The following is a 16,331-nucleotide window of genomic DNA, read 5'->3' as shown; positions in this document are numbered from 1 at the left end:
AGATCACTTTAGCATACCTCTTCATAAATAACACATTGAAAAAATTTAAAAGTCTGATATGTATCATTACTAGGAGGAAGTCAAAACATGTCCATTAGCAATTTAGCAGGAACTGATACACCTGCTTTCTTAAGAAAATATAGTCCCCATCCCATAGAACTGAAAATCCTTGTACTTTTGGCTTTGCAGTTCCCTTCTTGGATGTATATTATAGGAAAATTCCTGCATATGTGCCCAAAGGCCATTCTCAAGAACATTCATAGCAGCAAGTAGTGATATGCAAATGCTGGAATATTCTAATTTTTCTATGAAGAGAAAGTACAGATCTGATAGAACTACTTTCAGAAGTTATATTATGCAGCAGTGAAAATGGCATTTCAAATCAAGAACAAACAAGAGCATGTGGCAAAATCCCAGAGATTTAGAGAATAAGGAACAAAATGAAATTAAGTAAAATTGTAGGCCAAATGATTTAACATGATGGCCCATAATTTGTTTTCAAAGACCAACAGAAAAGGAACCTTTGTCCACTGATGATCATAATAGAAAAACTTCAATGGAAAAGTTCCAGTAAATCTGTAAGTATTTTGATTTAGCCACAATCATAGTAGAACACTTACAGAGAACTGTCTTTAACATAACAATAAAAGCAAAAATAAATTTATAAAATTGATTATTAAAATTTTATTTCATTTAGTTTTTAAAATTTGTATAAGTACCCAACACAGAAAGTTTATCTCCTTTTCTCATGTATGAAACATATTACATGTTTGAAAACTGATCATGCAATTGACAATTAACTTTTAAATAAAATCCAAAAATTAGAATATGTAAACATCATTGCCCATGATAGAAAACTATACAAACACTTTTAAACTAAAAAAGTCTCAAGAGAGCTGAAACCAATTATAAAAGTAAAACTGAAATAACAGAGTTTTAAACATTAACAAAATCATATCCATAGTTATACTAAAAGTGATATTCATTTTAAAATGTTAATATTGACAAATATAAACACTGGAAATAGGTAAACTGAACATTTAATTAAAGAAGATAGAAAGACATATACTAAAATGAGATAATAATTAAAATGAAAGTATACATCCAGAAAAAAAGCTAGTTCCTCAGAGGGTGAAAACCTAGTAAAATAGAAAACTCGTTATATCCTGAAAACTCTAAAAATAAGAGAATATAAAATTTTTATCTTTGCAGCATGAATGCAAATATATAACCACAAAATTGGAGTAAATTGACGAGATTATTAAAAAGTTATACTTTTTTCAATGTTAAATATCTACAAGTGGGTAAAAAGAATAATAAAAGGTACATATTGATGGTATTAAAGTAGACCTGATAAAATAGAGACATAGAATGAAGCTCCAAGAATGTTGGTATATTGCAATGTTTGTTTTCCCAGAAAAAAATCTCTCTTAAATTAAAATCCACATTTGATAAGCGTTGTGGAACTACGCTATATTGTAAAAAGTAGATAGAAAACTTTGCCTTATCAGTTAAAATGTACAAAACAGGGAGGAACTGCTACATAATCAGCAGAAGTACCTATTTTTGGAATAAAGATTGCACACTGAAGAGAGAGACAATGAAAATTTAGCATATCAATATATAGACTTCAAAATAGTGGAGATACTCAAGTCAAAGATTTAAGAAAATATTCTGTGTCAATTAGTATCTCTTGGGACAAGTATAATGCAATATTCATATCTCATATAATAAGTAGTATAAGATTTAATTTATAATCCTAAGAAGGTTTTAATATAGCCAGGCTTGGTGACTCAAGTCTGTAGTCCCAGCTACTTGGGAGGCTGAGACAGGAGGATCACAAGTTCAGAGCCAGCCTCAAAAAGAGAGGTGCTGAAAATATATAACCACAGAAATGAAATGAAAGAATGAAACCCTGTCTCTCAATAAAATACAAAATAGGGCCGGGGATGTGGCTCAGTGGTTGAGTGATCCTGAGTTCAAGCCCATGTACCTCCCCCAAAAAGGTTAAAAATAATGTTAGCTAGGAGGGTATTTACATAATCTTTGTTGTTGGTGTTGTGTTTTCTTAGTAAATCACCAGAACCAGAAGTCAGGAAAGAAGTATTAACAGTTGGGTTACATAAGGTTAAAAGTTTTAAGCCGTTTTTCAGAAAAGTCTTTTCTTTTTAAAGGGGAAGACTGCCCCAAGTAAATATTCCACAAAACAGTAAATAAGACAACCTAAAGACACAGGGGCAAAAAATAAAAAGGATATTTAAAGGCCTATAAAATATATAAAAAGATAATCTTATTAAAATTGAAAGTGAAATTCGCTCAAAAATGAGATTACTTTCTTACTTAGCATATTAGGCAAATTTGAAAATTCCCATTATTAGTAAGCATGTGAGGACAGAGGCATTCCTACATGGTATTTGATGAAGTATGATTCATATATTATAAAAAGCAGGTAGGTAATCCCTGTCAACACTTAAAATATTAGACATTTTAATTTGAAAACTTCACATTAATTGAAACATGGCATGAGAAATAAAGTGCAAGTCTTTATAGGAATGTTTATGACAACACAAGACATCCATTGGCTGAAACTTATCTGTCCATCAAATACACATTAATTATTGCAAAGCCACACAATAAAATTCTATGAAATCATAAAAAAGAATGGCATTTTATGGCCAATGTGAAAGAATTTTTGTTATATGCTATAGAATAAATTGCAAATTATATCCACAATTGCTTATTACAGGCATAGTTTTTAGGACATTCATATATTTTTATTGTGGAAGGCAATATCCTAAACATAATTTGGGGAATCTACTTAAAGCAGGTTATTTTGCTTTTGCAAAAAAAAAAAAGAGAGAGAGAGAGAGACTAAGCTCTATGACATACTTTAGCTTTTTTGTTCTTCAGACCTTTTGGAACTAAATAATATGGAAGATGAGAACTGAAGATTCGAGGGGATGGTATTTTGGTAAAGTCCAAATTATGATTATTGTATTCAAAGAAGGGAGCTCTATCTATTGTTTTGATGTCTTCGGTTCTGTTACGATGCCCCTCAAAATAAATCAAGCTTAGTATCTGCTGAGTCCAGATGGTACCTGAAAAAATAAATCATCTTGTTTTCAAACTCAATTAGTCATTAAAAATTAACTCAACAATAGTGTCATTCACCATAATCATTTGAGCTTTCTTTTCTTTTAAACACTCTAAGTATGCTAACAACTTTGTCCAACTTTCATTTTTGTCTCTATGAAACTTTAAAGTTAATAAAGATAAAATCAAAGACTCTAAATTCCTTTGTCACTTGAAGAGCTGTGTTTGTTCTGATTCCATGATAGTAATGATTTAGATTAATTCTGCCTCTCCTTCTCTGTTTCCTGCTCCATGTTAGGTCCTTTTTCGTGTTTTTAACTTTTTCCTTAACTTATAATAATTCTACATATTGATGGGGTAGAGTGTGGTATTCCACACATGCATACACCCTGTACTATCACATCAGGGAAATTAGCATTTCCTTCTCTGTGTCATTTCTTTCTGTTTGGAGTCTTCGAGCTTATTCCTTCTGTACTTTCTTACAATATGTTATTGGTTACTGAGTCCCTTTTGACTATATTTTGTGGGTACCTGTTTTTCTTTCATGAAATTCCTTTTTCAGAACTTTACCCTTTAGAATTATAGACAAATTAACAAAATTATAGCGAGTTCACTTTCCCCTCCTTTTCTCTTTACCATGTAAGGTGGTTTTGTAAACTATTTAAGCATCCAAGGATGTCAGGAAATAGCAGAACTTGACATGAGTGTATATATATATATATATATATATATATATATATATATATATATATATCATTTTATTCACTTGTTTGGCCTAATCATGTATGATCAACTTCTTTGTGGTGTTCTGGGGAAACCACACTATAAATAAGCAAAACATTGTATGTAAAATCTTAATAACTACAGCTTTACTCCTTAGTCTGCATGGGCCACTCTAAAAACTCAAACCAAGCCAAGCATCCCGCCCTGCTGAAGTAGAAGTCACTATTACTATTATTAGTACTTGTTTAGCCCAACAGGATTGTGTTTTACCACTTCTTTGTAATGATTATCTTCACAAATCTCAAAATCATTCTTATTTCATTTTCTAGTAGAACTTACTGGTTGAAAACGTTTTTGAGAATCTTCAGTGGAACTCAGCTGACATGGAATACTTCTCAAGAAAATGAAACATCTTAAAACATGTATAATTATGGAAGATAAATCTTCCAACTCAGGAAGCATTTACAAATTAGAGAAAAGATGAGTTTGGACTGTCTCAGGTCTGTCCAACAGACCAAGCCAACAGGTCAGCCTTTACCCAGTACCTGCTCATGGCTCAGTATTTGGTTTCTTTATATATATATATATATATATAAAGAAATATATATATATATATATATATATATATATATATATATATATATATATATATATATATATATATATAACAGAATTGACAATATATCTATTGCAAATGAGCTTTGGTAGTATAGATTTGAGATTTAGCTAACTTTTTTTCTGATTCCTAATGGATATATAAATGTAGGTCAGGCTGCTGTTGATGTCTGAGCACATTTACATACACAGAGACACAATCACACACACACACACACACACACACACACACACACACATACCAAACTTTGGAAAAATCTACTCTCATGAGGCCACTCTTTACACTTACCAGATTTTGGATAGGTAACTATGAAGACATCATCATCTCTAATTTCAAAATCATCTGCACTTCGTACTATATGCATTTTAACTAAAGACCTTTCAAAATTGTAGCCTTTAAATTCAAATAAGTATTCCTCTGTGTTGTCCATAATTTTTCACCTACAAGTGCAAACATATAATATCAAGTTATTTTAGAAGTGAATAATAGTTATTGAGTGGTCAATATATGCCTAGCACTATTGCAATGACTGATGTGTATGAACATATTAATGACACTAACCACAGCACATATATGAATGATTTAAAACTTCACAAAACACCAACATTGCTGTGTTGCTAGCATCAGTGTTTTAAAGATGAGGCAGCAGAAATGCTGAAAAGTGAGACAACTCTTCTTAAAGGTCCATGAGGAACAGATACCATGATCCTCAACATAGAGAAGAGGAATTAACTCAGAGAAGTCAACCAAATTATTTAAACTTGTCCAGCTAGCTGAACTGGAAAGATTGGAGAAGGGATAATTTGGCCAGAGAATTCATAATTTTTATCCAGAAATTCTTAGTGTTTTACATTTTTATTGCTTATATTTTTTGATTGTTGTAGAAATAAGAAATTCTTCAATGGATATTCTTTTATTTCTAATGTTTTTCTAGAGTATGCATAACTCATTGCGTCTGAAAGAAACTTCTGAATTAGGGATCTGAGATGCTGTTGAAAGTGAAAAATGAAAATGCTTTGCTCTTTAAATTGTTGTTACTTCAGAAATGCTGCCCTCGTAGTTACAAGTTACTTCATGAAAGTTATCCTAGTTTACAGTAGGAGATTTTAAAATCAGAAATCATATGAATCTCAATAATAAACTAAAACAAAAATGGAAAGCAAACAATGTAAAGACAAATATAATTAAAATTTTGTAATGAGAACAAAAAGGGAGACATAGAGGCAAGATGCAAAGGGAGGAAAGATGGCAGAATGGCCAAGCTGCCATATATATTTATTTATATCCATAGGTTACTTCAGGTCATTGGCATCATTAGTACATATTGTTCATTGTATTACAGACTTAGCAACATTATGCAGCTAATCCTCAGCTACATACTAAATTGCAATGTGCAATGTTAGGTGTTTTATGTAGCTCTCAAGAAAGTCCACTGTATAAAGTTATTGTTATGTGGAGAGGTTTAGGCTCAGTGAAACATTGTGTTTGTCCCAGGAGCTGTGTGCCTGAGATCAAGGTCTAGGCTAATAAGACTCTAGGGGCATTGCCACAGCAGCTATACATTGCACATGTATTCATTATCTTACTAGTTCCTAGGAGAAATTTCAGGGCATTCTAAGGGTGGGAAACAGAGTTCCAGTTACCCTCTCTGAGTGTGCTCACAAGAGGAATGCTTCCATGTATATTTCCATGGTCAAAATACCTACAAAATTCAGACCAGCCAAGCATTTCTATTTGCTCTTCCTGAGAAATCTTTTCTTGAAGGTTACATGATTGAGACAATCCCATAAGTTCTAATAGTAGATTTAGAATCAATATAGATTTCAGGTTTTTTTTTTTAATTCTGTGCATGCCAAGAAACTGAATTTGCTAAAAAGCTGCAAATATGGCTTTGTTTAAATTGTATGTCAAGAAATAACATTGAGTTCTTTACAAACAATCCAAGTTAACTGATCAATAGGAGGAATTCAGAGTTTAGTCTTTTCCAGAATAAGAACAGAAAATGATTAATGTTAGACTCACCTGGGTGATGCCTTCATGACTGGTTTCTTGGCTACCAAATGAAAGATAAAATTAAGGCCCTACTAAGCTGCTAGAGGTTTCCCCTCATTAAGTTGACATCTAGGAAACATGAAATATTGAGTCCTGGGGACAGAAGAGCTGGGCTGATGCATCAAAAGATTGTTTTCAATGCAGGCAGATGGAGAGCTATTTTGATATTGACATCCTGCATTTCCTAGGAAAAACCTTGGAGAATTCAGCCTTCAAATTGTAGTGAGGGAGAATTTATACTGCATCACATGGATAAACGGAGAAGCGCATAGTAGGAGATATAAGTTGAGGAGAAAGCCAAAAGTGAAGTGTGATCCCTACCACATCCTTCCTAACCGCTAGTAACACCATCCACACACCCTTTGAAATTTCACAAAGGGTTCCAGAAACTCTGAGTGATGAGAAAGAGCATCAGGCAGCATCTACAAACATTCCGAATTCTTCTATTTAGTCACTCAACTGTCAGTCTGAGGGGAGAGAAAATTTTGAGAGCTCTGGTATCACAGAAGCAAAGGAAAAAGCTGCATGTGAAGAGGATTCAGGTAGGTGCCGTCTGGCTACCCAGTATAGTTTGCATGTCTTTGATGCATGTAGGAGAAGGAAATTGTGTAAGTAGCAAGCCTTTCTGTGTCTCCTTCTTATTCCTTCATGGAAGTCCGAAAGAAAAGGGGTGAGGGTGTTCATAGATAATTATGGAGAAAAGGAGGTCAATACAGATATTTGTCTCTCATGCAAAACAGGATGAGAATTGACAATGGCTCAGAAACTATTCTGTTACTCACTGTTGAGATCAGCTGCTGAAGGAAAACCAGCTCTCACAAAAATTTTAAGCTGACAGGAACTGCTCTGTCACTGAGGAATAAATAGTCCTATGGAGTTTGTTTTGGCCAGTGAGTAGTGTTCTAGAACCTGACTGAGTAACTCAGCTCTTATAAATTGGGTAAGATTTTGTTGACACTGTGGAAAGCATATCAGGTTATCCCAGGTTTTTTTTTAAAGGGATCAAACCTTTGGAGATACTTTAAAAATTTCAGAATAAGAGAGGGCACATTTACTGAATTACAGCAATTATGAAACAAACAAAAAAACACATTCGAAATCTTCAAGGACAGCTTCCTTGTACCTGAATGATGGTTAAGTCTGTCTTTCCAGCCCATCTCAGGGGCTGGTGATCATTCTTAAGATCTTTCCTTGCATAATCTCACCCAGTTTGTTTCTTCTGTTGTTTGACTGGCAGTGGCTACAGAAGGCTCTAGGGGTTATATAAACTTACAAGTGGGTTATATAAACTCGAAAAGAACATAAATTTGTTTTCCAGTGCACATAGAGTTTGCCTTTTCTAATCAATGTGCCTTTATTCATTTTAATGATAGATGTTAGCTTTTTGTTTTCCACAAATAACTATGATTCATCTCAGGTCTTTCTAACATTTCTCATGGAAAATTGAGTCATTCCTCAGTCTTTTGTTGCTCATAAAATCTGCTCTTAGATAATGATTATCTAATGATTGATTTTCAAGTTCCCACTACATACAGAATTTGAACCTAGGAGAGATCTTGAATCTTTTCAAAATAAAATTCCTTCTGGTTAGAAAGTAGTGTGTAATCTGAGGCTAATTTCAGTTTATAAATATTAAACCTGTCTCTTATTCCTCATGATATTTGTCAAATTAGAGTTTCTAAAATAGTCCATTTTGTGAAAATAAATACAGCATGAAAAGTAGAAATCAATAGGAGTATTCTATTTATTATTATGACAGGCTCAATAAGAATTTCTTTTATTATACAAATTTTAATGAACCGAATGTATAAGGGGGTCTTTTGAGGTTCTTGGAATCTTTTGCCTTCCTCTCTTCCCTCTTTTTCTCCCTGACTCCCAATAATTATCAGCTGTGAGACATCTAGACCAGTCAGTAATAACAGCCAAGTGAATAAGACAGCTGCTTCCATGAGCAGAGGCAGCATTTTGATTCCCTTCTTCCCTTCTTGCTAGATGTTATGTGCATCTAGCAAGTAAGGCGGCCTGAGAGGAATCCAGAGCAATGGCTGAGTGCAGAGGTGGGGCAGTAAAGGATAGATGTGGGACATCTTGTACCACAGTGTAAAGATTTACACAAAGAATAATGAAAAAGTCAAAAGGACACCAGAGCCAGCTTGCAGGTATCACATCTGACCACTTCAAGAACAATTCGAATTTTGCAATACATAATCATAGAATAGATCACAACCTTTTCAGTACAATAAGGAAATGTGAGTTTATATAAAGGTAAGACAAACCTTACTGGCTGAGACATACATTAAAAGTTTTAGGCCTTTCAGGACAAGGGGCAAGAACAAAATAGTATTCAGATGTTATCAACAAGAAAGAAAAAAGTCCCTAATTTTTTCTAACAGATGCAAAGATAACACTAATTTATAACAGTTCTTGTCAATACATGTGTAGTAAAATTAGAGTGCACTCATTTTGGAAGGGGAGTGTGATGTTAGGCAACTTTATTTTCTCTGGGCACATGTGTTCAACTGCTTTAATCAAAGTTCATTTACTTGAATGAACAGCAGGAAACAGCCTACCTTGCTTGACTCACAAATGAACACTGAGAAGTTTGTTTACAGCATCATTTTCATTTTTCCTTTTTTTTTTTTTTTGGAAAAAAACATGCACTTAAAAAGTATTACTATATCCTCTTTCCAAAGACTAGACTCTTTAGTAGGCCTCACCCATTAAATCTCATTAAATTTTTTTTACCAAAAAAATAAAAAATAAAAATAAAAATAAAAATGAATCTGTAATCAAAGTCAACATCTTAGTGATTCATTTGATAGTCAAGCAGGGCAGACTATTTTCTGATGTTGAATCTATGAAACCATGTTTAATATTTTGTCCCATCCTATCAGATGTGGAACACCTATAAAAGCTTAAATGGAGCAAAAAATATAACACTTTCAATAACTTTAGTAGCCTGTGTTGAAATATTTGCAAAACTAAGAATTTGGAATTTGATGGGTTTTAAGCTTCTAAATGTTTCTAAACATTTCTTTCTTGTGACTTGGGAATATTGTGATGATTGCTTAATCTGATAATGGTGATATACACTATGTTCTTTAGCATTTGGTAGCCAAATGGGTGCTTTGCCAACTTCCTTAATAAGAGGTAATCCACACTCCGTGTTTCCTTAAAAATATTCATAATACACCTTTCTCTTCTAGCTTTTACACACTGAGTATGCACTGGTGATTTTAAAACATTAACTAACTACCAGGGTATGACAAAACACCTGCCACATGAAGCACTGTTGTGTTACAATGACATCACTGTGACTTGTAGTGCGATAGGCAACAGTGCAAAGCAATGTTCATGTAGACAGCCAGGTGTAGTTTCTGCAACAATTGCTCAAACTGACTATGTAATACAAAAGTGATCAGAGACATATTAAATGAATGACCATAACATTTTGAAAATGAAACTTCATGAAATTACACTGAAATTTAGAGTTCATATAATGTTTATGTGAAAAAAATTATTTTAATTCTTTTCCATTCATGAAGGAAAATCATTCTTCCTTCACAGACTATATAGAAACAGATGATGGGATGGATTTGCCTCACATCTGTAGATAAAATATCTCTGATGGATACTGGTAAAAATGAAGGCATGATTAAATATGTGAGAAGGAAAAATATCTCTTTGGACTGAAATATCAAGAAGTAAATATAGAAGAAATAATGGGAGGGAATGCTTGAATGAGGAAAAGGTTATTTACATGTATTCAAAGCATGTACTGTCAAATAATTAATTTTTATGTAATAAAGTGCAGAAGAGTCATTTTACTAGGTAAAACCCAGATAGACACCACTTTAACCAATTTAATCAAAGTAGCATCCCTAATACTGACATTAAGCCAACCTACATTTCTCCTGTTGACCACTGAGAGCACATTGAATTTAGGGCATTCCTGTCAAAAAGTTCAACCTTATTCTATCATGAGTAAACATCAGAAAAACTCATTAATACCCATTATGCCATATACTATTTTTAACAATGCCAAAAGGAGTAAGCAAGCAGGACAGAAATGATTTGAGAATAAAGGAAACTAGCTAGACATGACAATTAAATACAAAGCATAGTCTGGCACAATGGTGTACACCTGTAATTTCAGTGACTTGGGAGGCAGAGGCAGGAGGATTGCAAGATTGAGGGCAGTCAGGAAGGTTAGTCAGACACTGTCTCAAAATAAAAAATAGAAGAGCTTGCTGGTGTACTTATGTGTTACAGTGCCCCTGGGTTCTATACCCAAGACCACAATATAAATAAATTAATAAATATGCATGATGTTGCATTTGATCCTATCACAGAAAAAAAATCTATAGGATATTGTTGTTACAACTGAACATTTTAAAATATATATTTGTAGTTTATATAATAGGACTGCATCAATGTTGCATTTCCTGCTTTTGATAATTGTATTATGTTTATTTTAGATAATGTCATTATTCTACGGAAATACCCATATAAGTAAATAGAAATAAAAGGACATGATTTTAGTCTCAAAATTTTTTTAAACATTTAGTTTTTAGTTGTAGGTAGACATAATACCTTTATTTTATTTTTATGAAGACAAATTATGCTTTTATCAGTAAATATAGAAAAAGTATTTCGCAAAATCTCATGCTCGCTCATTTTGAAAAGAAACTCCAGCAACTTAATATTGGAGTGGGACTTTATTTTATGATAAATATCTTTAAAAAATAATGCCTACATCTAGCATTGTACTTAATGGTAGAAAAATAAATTATTTTATCCTAACAGAAAAGTAAGAATGTGCCTTTATCACTCCTATTGTACTACGTGGTCTAGATAATACAATTACACAAGTAAAGGAAATGAAATGTATACTTGTTGACAAGAAAGAAATAAAACTGGTTCTGTTCATAAATAATGTGAATATTATTTAGTGAAAAAGGTAATGTGCTATGAAATCATGAAAAGACAAGGAGGAGATTTAAATGCAAAAGGTGCAAAAAGATCAGTCCAAAAAGATTAAATACTGTGTAATACCAATTATAGCATATTCTGGAAAGGGCAACAATAGAAATAGTGAATAGATTAGTGGTTTCCAAGGTTTGGGTTAAGGAAGAGAGGTTAACACGTGGAGCACATAGGATTTTTACTGAAACTATTCCGTATGAACTTTGAATGCTGGACTCATGATGCATTTGTCCAGACTATAAAACAAATTCAACATGAACAATGAACCCTAATGTAAACAGTGGACATTAGTTAAAAATGCTGTATCAATATTGGTTCATCAACTATGACAAATATGATGATTAGCTTGCAATCTTTTTATGTTATAGAGGACACTTGGAGCTTCCTTTCTCCCTCACTCCATCCTACTTAAACTGAAGCAAAATTCCTAGGCTGGTATTACGGTTTGGATATAAGGTGTCTCCCAATAAGCTCATTGCAGTACTCAATACAGGAATGCTCAGAGGTGAAATGATTAGATTATGAGAGTTGTAACCTATTCACTAGACTATTCCATTTTATGAAATAACCTCTGCCCTTTGCAACAGTTTTTTGAGTTTACACCAGTTTTCTCATACTAAATAAGAGACTATAGACTGAACTTCTGAAGATATGAGCCTAAAATAAATTTTTTCTCCTCTAAGCTGTTCTTGTCAAACATTTTATCACAGTGGCAAAAAGCCATCTAACGGAGCAGGAATGCCATATCAAGGTTTCATGGTTTCTTTTTAAGCTGTTCATCCTTCACATTTCAAGTTTTTCAATTGGATCTTCTTATGTAAGGAGATTCTTCACTTCTCTGTATCACTCAGGGTGCTGGGTGTCCTTGATGTAATTTGAGAATCATCAGCAACATCAGCTAAGACTGTAGTACTTACTTCTGGGGAAATACCTGCCCTATGTGATGTCCTGGGGTTGTGCCCAGTTTTTCTCTTCATATTAAAGAAAGTATATTATCTTCCAGTATCTTGTCTCCTCTTTGGGGCCTGTCAGCCAGGCCCTGCTGTGAGTATGAGGCCAGTTTTATCAGACAAACTGTTCTGCTACTCATGACAAAGTCTGGTTGTTCTCCTATTAAACATAATCAATCTTACATAACATTAGGATTAGACAAGACCACTCTGTGGCCATGATGGATCAAGACAAAACAATATCACTCTGTTGACAAAAAGCAGTTTTTGTTTATTGTTTTTTGTTTTATTTCTGTTCTGGGCAAGTTAACTTTTCAAGGACACCTGGGAGGGGGAGAGCTTTTTCTTTCCTTTCTTTCCTCATCCTGCCAGCTGTTACCATGGAGCCTAGTTGATAACTCCCTTATCTTAGAAATGTAGCCATCACTGTGAAGCCCAGCTCAAGGCCAGAGGCCTTATTTACATATTTTGTGAAAAACTAGTAAGGGAGTGTCTAGCTTTTGGAGCACTGATTTTTCCAGCCAGTGGCCAAGTAAAACAGGGCAACACGAAAAAAAGGAAGTTTATCTACACTGAACTCTTTTATAGGGATTCTTTTGCTGAAAGTCCTAAAATCAGCCATGGTGAAGATTTCTGGAGAAGGTCAGTTAAGACTTTTTGTGGGCCTGGGTAGGGAGGGGGAAGACGGGGAAGGCAGGGCTGAGAGCAGCTCTGGTGGATCTGAGAATGAGGAAGGAGATGTAAAAGAATAATGGGAAAGTGGTTTGGGATTTTCCTAGCAAGGAAAACTTGAGCAGTTGAACAGGTAGAGCAGAGGGGAAGACCAGAGTGAATATCCCAAAAAGCCTGTAAGGGACTTTAATTCTTAGTAACCTGTTTTCAGTGATGACAAAGCAATGTTAAAGGCCATTTTCATCAGGTCTCTGATACGGGGGTCTGAGGGCTCTACTCAGCTTGTTTGAGTTTTGAGTTAGCTGGCAAGAGGACCTGGTGGGTCTGAGTGTGGGCACTGACAGAAGAGAGGAGTGAGTGGGGGGAATGGCAGCTTGTTGTATCCCTGAGGCATATTGTTCTGCAGTCCCTGCGAGCATCCCCATGGTAAGGGGAACTACAGGAGTAGCATGTTGATTTCTTTCTGCCTGTTCGGATCCAATGTGTGCTTTCTCTTTGTTGAAGCATCTTTTTCTTTTAGAATTTTTTTTTCTGGTTATACTTTGGAATAATTTCTGGAAACCTTAGAATCTATAAACAAATTATTGTACTTTGATAAGAAAAATATCAATAAAAATGTAGTTTAAATCCTTAGATGTTTTGTAGACAGAATTATATTTGTTAGGGTAGAGAGAAAAGATGGGGGGAGGGGAGGGGAGGGGGATAGCAGAGGATAGGAAAGGCAGCAGAATACAACAGACACTAGTATGGCAGTATGTAAAAACGTGGATGTACAACCGATGTGATTCTGCAATCTGTATACGGGGTAAAAATAGGAGTTCATAATCCACTTGAATCAAATGTATGAAATATGATATGTCAAGCACTATGTAATGTTTTGAACAACTAATTATTAAAAAATGAATAAATAAAAAAGAATTATATTTGTTTATCATGTTTTGAGTTTGAACAATAACTTTGAGAATTAGAAACTACTTGAAGATTGTATTTTCACTTAAAAGCAAATTTATAGTAAATACATTTATCTCAAATATCTGTAACTGAAAAGGCAGAGTATCTGATGAATGTACGTATAAAACATAAATTACGAGTTTTCTGTTAAAAAAAAATTAGGCAAATATATATTAACTAAACAATTAGACATGTACTAATTATTTTACAGATTATATTAAGAATAAGGACATAACTTATAATTGTATTAACTTTATGTAATCACGTGGTTTTTAAAATACTTGGATCCATTTCAATTTATTTTTACCTAGGAGTGCACTCTTTTATGTGATGTCACTTGATGTAACTGAAATAAGATCCTTGTGTATACATTTTTATTTTTTATAGTCAGGAATTAGAATAAGGGTTTTTTTTGGTCATTACAGGAACATTGCTGGCTTTGTTCCTGTGGCGAGCAAATGCTTCTCCATAACCTCCAAAATTAAAGTTAAATACAAACAAGCATGTTAGATATCTCTTATTAATAGATTATTTAGTAACACAACTATAAGAAAAGCCAGGTTATCTTTTTTTAATTTTTTTTTTTTTTTTTTTTAGAGAGAGAGAATTTAGTTTTTGGCGGACACAACATCTTTGTTTGTATGTGGTACTGAGGATCGAACCCAGGCCGCACGCATGCCAGGGAGCGCGCTACCGCTTGAGCCACATCCCCAGCCCCAAAAGTCAGGTTATGTAACTCAGAACTAACTTAAATTTAGGGCTGCAACATAGAAACCTGTGGAATTAAATTTTGTCTGAAAAAAATATCTTTCGTTAGCATTTACAGATAGGCATTCTTAAAAATATGGGCTCTGGGCAGCTCTGGAAGCAATCTGAAACAGAAAATACAGGTTAGTGATTGGAAGGCGGGACTAGAAGTTCTGTCTGAGTGACTGTGGAAGAATCAATTAGAAGCCCACCAAAGTGTGGGAGGTGGGACCAGGAAACTTGCTCTTTCCCCAGGCACCCCATGGTTACCATGGTGAGGCAAACAACAAGGAGTTGGCTGCCCATTGTCCGGGCAGGAAGAATCGCCAGGACCAAAGCCCTCCAATCTGCCAAGGTGCATGGTTGATGGGCAAAGCCCTGAAGTAACTCCTTGAGATCACCTGGATCCCAGGGATACCAGGCTGCAGGGCGATTACCACCTGGATTAATATTAACAGGAAATAATTGATATGGCCCTGAACTAAGCTGTGAGCGGGGTTCTGACTCCGTGTGGAGCCAGCAACCGGTAGGAGACTTTGAGCCCTTAGAAGGGAGTACAGCCTCGGTCCGGAGTTCAGATATGGTGGAGGAAGGGCAGAGGGTGACCTGCCAGGGCTGCTGGTGGATGCTTTAAAAGGGTTCTGAGAGGATTCAGAACTAGGTAATGGAGGGTGGAGAGAATTTCCCTGTCTAGGAGGCCATGGAGCAGCATCAAAGGGGTCCAAGGGTCCTGCATTTTGGCTCTCCCCGGACTCCTCATCGCCCCTTTCCCTTTTAGGACTGGCTTCAGTTGAAGGTGTGTGGTCAGGGTCTCCTAGGGGAATAGATCTTGTCCCGAGTGCCTCCCTTAGCTGCGGGCCCTTGACCTCTGGTGTGGAACACGACCTACTAGGAGGGCAACAACTCTTAAGGGCTGACAGGATGGGATAAACTCCAAGAGGAGGAATTTCACCCCGATTAACCTGGGCTTTTCGGACCAGCTGTTCAATCCTATCCCAGGTCTCCCAATCAAATAAATTACTCTCTGGTAGCCAGGAAGCAGCCTTAACCATAGTCTCCCAGGTCTTAAACGCCTGAGTGTCAGAAATCTCGAGACCTCTACTCTTAAGGAGGATTCCGAGGGATTGAAGGGAGAGATCATTTTTTGAAGAAGACTGCCCCAGAACTTATGTGGGTACACTCACCCGTAGACTGATTGCTCATCAGCGAAGTTCCCTCCTCACATGGGGCACCAGCTGTCAGAACTGCCCTCCGATGGAGATTAGCAGAGAGCACTAGACCAGCTAGTGTCCCCAGGGCTTAATGAGATGAGTGTCACAACCCGGCCTCTGCCACCCCGCCTGGACAAAAATCACACAGAGTCCGGAGTTGAGTCAGCCGAACTGGCCCAGCAACTCTTATTGTGTACATAGGCTTTTTATAGAGAAAGAAGGAGGGGTTAGAATGGAGGAGATAGCAGGAGCCAACAGAGATAAGGCACACCCTTGTTGCTAGGGCTTTAGCAGAATTAGGTTTGCACATGCGGAAGCCATATCTGCCTT

The 16,331-nt window shown here is 35.4% G+C and overlaps 1 long non-coding RNA gene across 1 annotated transcript; it reads right to left on the bottom strand.

The window, feature by feature from the left end:
- Positions 1–2,959: 2,959 nt before the first annotated feature.
- LOC139706214 (uncharacterized) lies at positions 2,960–16,037 on the bottom strand. The gene is made up of 3 exons (XR_011707849.1): positions 15,975–16,037; positions 4,721–4,872; positions 2,960–3,098 (listed from the first exon to the last, which is right to left on the bottom strand). It is a non-coding gene; the product is annotated as an uncharacterized lncRNA (long non-coding RNA).
- Positions 16,038–16,331: the final 294 nt, after the last annotated feature.

This window comes from Marmota flaviventris, chromosome 6 (assembly GCF_047511675.1).
Source record: "Marmota flaviventris isolate mMarFla1 chromosome 6, mMarFla1.hap1, whole genome shotgun sequence".
NCBI classification, from domain to species: Eukaryota; Metazoa; Chordata; class Mammalia; order Rodentia; family Sciuridae; genus Marmota; species Marmota flaviventris.
This window is presented reverse-complemented; position numbering and strand designations above follow the sequence as displayed.